The 6,000-nt window shown below is 35.4% G+C and overlaps 1 protein-coding gene across 26 annotated transcripts in view; it reads right to left on the minus strand.

Annotated features, from left to right (window-relative positions):
• LOC106059418 (probable phosphorylase b kinase regulatory subunit alpha) overlaps positions 1 to 1,406 on the minus strand; it is a 49,288-nt gene extending 47,882 nt beyond the window's left edge. For 23 of the 26 annotated variants that reach the window (XM_056037678.1, XM_056037677.1, XM_056037673.1 and 20 more), the window contains exon 1: positions 1,232 to 1,405. The gene's annotated coding sequence lies outside the window, so the exon portion shown is untranslated. Of the gene's footprint in view, positions 1 to 1,231 lie in introns of all 26 variants that reach the window. The other 3 variants (XM_056037676.1, XM_056037698.1, XM_056037697.1) reach the window with 1 other exon arrangement.
• Positions 1,407 to 6,000: the final 4,594 nt, after the last annotated feature.

The following is a 6,000-nucleotide window of genomic DNA, read 5'->3' on the forward strand; positions in this document are numbered from 1 at the left end:
ATTTCACTAAAATTCGCGGACTTTTCGCGGCTGTGTGCGAATTATCTTCACTGAATATACCATAGATCTAGAGTCTAGATCTAAGTCAATAAAATTTGCGGACTTTTCGCGGCAGTATGCGAATTATCTTCACTGGATATACCGTAGATCGAGAGTCTAGATCTAAGTCACTAAATTTGCGGACTTTTCACTTCTTTGTGTTAATTATCTTCACTAGACTCTAAGTGATTTAGCGTAAATCTAGAATCTAGCGTATTTCTAGAGTAATCTAGACATTAGATGTATCGAGATCATTAAATTGACTAAAATTCACGGAGTTTTCAGGTTAGGTGCGAATTATCTTCACTAGATCTAATTTAGATCTAAATCTAAATACTATTACAGTTACTAGAGACTAGCTAGATCTAGAAGATTTACCGACTTTCCACGCGAAGTCACTCTTACACTTACAACAAGAAGATTTTAGGTGAGGGAGGGCCCGGAGGGATGTAGCCTACAAATTAGTCTGGTAATTGCTCTAATTATAGACAATAGTCACTACAGACTAGATCTAGAGCGTCTTTAGTGGTAACAATAAATGGAAACAAACATTTCTACGCTGACTTCAGAAAAATACTGCCAGTCCAGGTGAAATGCTTGCTTGAGCCAAGGCCATCTTCAATCACGAGGTCGCGCTTCACAAGTGAGTGAAAGGCGGTGTAGACGCGTCACTAGTCAGGTCATTAACACAGCCAGCCCGTAAGGTCATGCGATCAGAATGCCTAGTAACGCTGTTATCCCCTCACATTTTTAACAAGAAATAAGCAAAATTATATTTTTAAAAAAATATTGGGTTAAAATTTTAGGAGAGTGGACAAAATTTTAGGAGACTTTCGGCAATTTTTAGGAGAATTTTAGGATTTTAGGAGACTTTTCATTTTTTAGGAGATTTTAGGAGTTTTTAGGAGCGCTACGAACCCTGAGACTTATAGTCACAGTGTAACTAAAGTAACTTGTAAAATGTAAGTGTAGAGTAAAAAGAGTATAGATAGCTGATACTGATAGTAGACTCTAGATAGTAGATACAGGTTAGTGCAACAGTTACACTACAGAGTCAGAGTCTGCAGTCTCAGAGACAGAGTCTGAGACTTGAGAAGACTGAACTGTAAGTACAGTGTAAGTTACTGTAGTGTAGAGGAGTACTAATGTCCTACTAATGAGTAATGTCTAAATCTAGTCTCTATCTACATACGATTCCGGCATTGCTTCTGAATCACATTATTTTAAACAAAAAAGAACTAGATCTATATAACAAAAGCCATATTGAAAAATAGTTTGTGTAGATTAGGATCTAGTCAAAGATGTTGTTTTTCATGGTTGTCAGTTTCGTTAAGAACGAAGTTGATTGTTGCTTAATTAATTGCTTTTCTTACAAAGGAGAGCTCTAGATGTAAAGAACGTTGGGATTTCAAGGACAAATCACTAGCCTACACAATCATTTACATTATCGTTACTTTTGAGACCATGCCACATTCCCCCTTTTCCTTTCCTTTCTCTTCTTTCTTTTTTTTTTTCAGCAGTCCTCAGTTAATATGAATGGCCTTTCACCTTTTCACCATAAATTTAGATCTAGATCTAAATATAGATGAATTACAGAAATAGGAATCCAGAATTTCCATCCAGAAAAATGTCAGTTATTAAGAGTAACAAAAAAAAAAAAAAAAAAACCTAAATTAAAATAAATTCTACTTATCTTATTCATGGTAAGCCATTAACACAGACTAAAAACGCAAAATAATAAATGAAAAACTGTCATGGAATCCCCATATTGATGAAACTACTAAAAAATCTAAAAAAGCATTAGGTTTTTTTTTTTTAATGTATAAATCAAATAACATAAAACTAAAATGTTATTTAACCTTGGTTAGGCCAATAATAGAATATGCATCCTCTGTTTGGGAAATATTAAGAAACTGGAACAGACACAAAATAGAGCAGTGAGATTCATAACAAACGAATATTTACATTTGACTATAGAGTAACCACCTTTAGTAAAATCACTAAATTTAGAAAGCCTTCATACAGAAGACTCAAAAGTAAAGAAGCAATTAAACATAAAACACTGAACCATAATCTTCAAATACAAAAACAAAATCTAATAAAATACTCAGAAAGACACAAAGATAAATAGGCACATTCCTCGTTCCATATGCTAGGACAAACTTGTACAACTGCTCATTCTTCCCTAGTGCTAATATAAGAACATGATATATATGGATTGCCTGAGCTAGCCGGGAAAACCTGTGACTTACCAGCAGAATTTAGGTCATTGGTTAATATGCATGACGCGTAGGCCTACGACGTAATTATCTCCTTTTTTAAAGTACCGTCTTTATTATATAAAATAAGATCTAGATCTCTAGAGGTGGTTGCAGCACCAATGTCAAAATGCAGGGGCCCCTACAGAGGTTAAAACCCTCGGGCCCCCATATCCCTATAATAGCTACGCCACTGCGTACCACTTATATATATATATATATATATTTTTTTTTTCTAACTTACGCGTCCATTTTGTTTTCTCATTTCTCGTCGTAAGAGTGGCTTTAGCTATCTTATTCCACCACTTTCCGTTTTGGTGTTCTCTAGTAGAACCAGTGGCGTAGCTAGGGTGGGGGGGGGAGGGGGAGGAATTTGAATAGTTAGAATAGAATAGATCCCCCCCGGGCCCCAACTTGAGGGGGGCCCCCAAATGAGTGTCCGAAATTTGTTTTTAAATAAATTAAATTTTACGTCACTGTCATGTAAACTTGCAATTCACGTTGTTATTAAATAAGTTGTATATATTCCACACAGAGTATTAACTCTTTCCGTGCGGGGTTACACTCAATTTCAAGGAGTAACTTCCATACCGCTGAGTAGTGCTTTGTTACTCACAGGAAGTAACTTGGTATATAGGGTAGTTTATTTTATCATCCTTATCATTTAAGAAGAAACATGATAAGAGCACTGAAAACAAAAGAGACCATGAACGTGTCGAAGAAAAGTATCACTATTCAGATGATTCATACAAAGATACAGCAGTCAAAGAAGTAAAAATGTCTCTTAATGAGAGAATTAGTGCTGAAGAAACTCCAGGGGAATACCCTTTTACCACAGTCAGTGAAAACATCTGAAGAAAGTGATACAAATCATCAAGTGATGTCTTCCAAAATCACTTTCTCCAGAAGTGGAAGAAGCTGTAGTTAAGTACAAAGACTTCCGAAATATCCAGCCTGGAATTTCATCTGAGGAGCTGTAAGCACAATTCTGTTAAAGGGTAGCTTATTTTTCCAAAACAAAGATGAACGGTATTGTTTCCAATAGAGTTTCCTCAAAATAAATCACGAAGTTTGACATCATGGTTCACTAGAATGCTTCCAACAGGAGAAATTTGCAACCGATCTTGGCCCCTCTTCTCTCCACACTTGGGATGTCTATTTTGTTTTGCGTGCGTACTGTTTTCTGAGGCATCAAAAAAGACAACATCTAGTGTATTGAGCAAACGAAGAGTTGGTTTCATTCTGCTAAGATATATCCATCAATTGTCACCTTTTTTTTTTTGAAACTGTACATGAATTATTCAACTTTTTTTTCAATTCACCCCAGAGATGGACCAACTGAAAGAAGCTGGAGCCTGGAGTTTAAAAAAGGAGAGTAATACAAGGTGGTCCTCAAGAGAAGAAGCTACGTCGGTAGTTTCCTTGCATCTCGACAAAGCCATCAAGCTGTTGGAGAAACGTTCTGAGTCAACAACTGAAAGAATGGACACAAGAAGCAGTGCACAGAATCTTTTCATGCAGTGAAAAATTATGATTTTTTTTCTGCTTATATGGAATTCTGATCAAATCTACTTAGCCAAATCAAAATAATTCATATGAAACTATAAAAGTCTGGACTGCACATTCGGGAATCTGCTTTAGAAATTAAAACCCTTTCATGCTTCCTGCAAAATGACGAGAAACTGACGAAACGGGTCATCAAATCCATCGAAAGAGCAAAAGAAGGTAGAATGCTATTGATTTCCAGAAGAACCAGAAGAAAGAAAAGATGGGGAGTTGAGTTCCTATGTAGTACTGTCAATAGAACTGCAATTCAAACTATCTCAGGAGCACAATGACTCAAGAAAGGCTTAGCATGGCTTTAATGTCAGTGGAGTCATAAATACTAGACACTATCGATGCAGATGTTATAGATGCCTTTGCTGCACAGAAAGCACGACGTGAAGCGATATGAATTGAAATTTGTCACTTGTGCATTATTTCGCCTATAAACAACGGTATTATTCCTTAAAAGAGTCTTGATTATTTCCTGTTAATTTTACTGATATACTGTACCAATTTGAATGTAGGGTTATATATTTATTAACTACATTATCTCATGTCATGATGCCGAATGTCAAAATGCAATGGGCCCCCAAAGAGGCCAATCCCCCCGGGCCCCCAAATCCCTAGCTACACCCCTGAGTAGGACATCAACCATTTGTTTTCGATCAACTGTAAGCTGCATGTCTTTCATCATCAGACTCTCATACTCTCTGAAACCTGCTGAATTTTATTTCTACACATCGAGGCAAAATGATGTCTCCCCTTACACGCTATAATAGGCACACTTTATCCCTTACCGAGGACTTTTTGTTAAGCTATTCGTGAATCCTTCCTCAGTAGCCTACATTGTCCTTTCCGTATATTTGACTTTGATGTTGTTTCTAATTTTTCATAATTCCAGAGTTGATTTCACATCTTTATTTTCACCTGTTTTTTGGCAGTCTCGTAGGTTTGGCTAATTTATCTGCAGTTTTTCAATGTAGATAACTCTCGGTCCTGTAGTTTCACTCTGAGCCATTTCTGCCTAGCTCTGAGATCGACTCTGTCTCTAATTAATCTCCAAGGTGTTCAAATCTACACGTCTTTGCCAGTCTTCTCAAATCGATGATGTACTGTTAAACGTTCTCGCCTCTTAATTAATTTTGCTGTTCACGGAGTGTTAAAAACGTATTGCTCATAGGTTTCATTCGTTTCCCAAATGCGAAAATGTTCAAATTTCTTCAATATTTCTTCCATCTTTCTTTTCCTTCCTCTATTTCAAGACCCTCATATATGTTTAAAGTATTTGTTCCTATTATTGTTAAAAACGTTGCCACTCAGACTTTCTCTGATTCTCTCGCCAATGTCTTGACATTGGAGTTAAATATTCTTATTTTAGTCTTCTTAGTACATCAAACAAGAACATAAAACTAAAATATTATCTAGCCGGGGTTAGGTCGATATTAGAATATGCTTATCTTCTGTTTGGGATCTCTACTTAGGAAAACGTAGGCTAAAGAAACTAGAACAGATGCAAAATAGAGCTGTGAGATTTATAACAAACGAATATTCACTTTTAATTAGAGTAACACCGTTGGTAAAGTTACTAAATTTAGAGACTCTTCAATTTCAGGACAGAAGACTAAAAAGTAAAGTAGCAATAAAACATTTAACATGAACTACATGTTACAAACCTAATAAAATACTCAGAAAGACACAAAGATAAAGGCACATGTTTTAGTCCATATGCTAGGAGAAATTCAAATAAGTTCTCCTTCTTTTATAATGCCGATGCCTGAATCAGCCAGGAAAACCAATGACTTGGTAGGATTTAAGTCACTGATTAACATGCATAATTAGATTGAAACATGGCTACTCGTAGAATGAAAATATCTTCTCTGTTCAATTCACGTCTGTAATATATAAGAAATATAAGTATAATTCTTTTTCGTTATAGGAACAGTTGAATGTATTTATTTTGTTTATTTTCTATGTTATCTTGTCTTATTGTTTCAATTAAAAATATAATACTTTAAAAAAATAGATAATTATTGCATTTTCACTTTTGTATGTGTCAGTTGAGCAGTTTAATCTAATAAGAGACTTGAAGTGACATACAAATCTCAAAATGTAAATGACTATTTTTCCCATTTAACAAAACAAAAAGTAAAACTTAAAA

This window comes from Biomphalaria glabrata, chromosome 8 (genome assembly GCF_947242115.1).
Source record: "Biomphalaria glabrata chromosome 8, xgBioGlab47.1, whole genome shotgun sequence".
NCBI classification, from domain to species: Eukaryota; Metazoa; Mollusca; class Gastropoda; family Planorbidae; genus Biomphalaria; species Biomphalaria glabrata.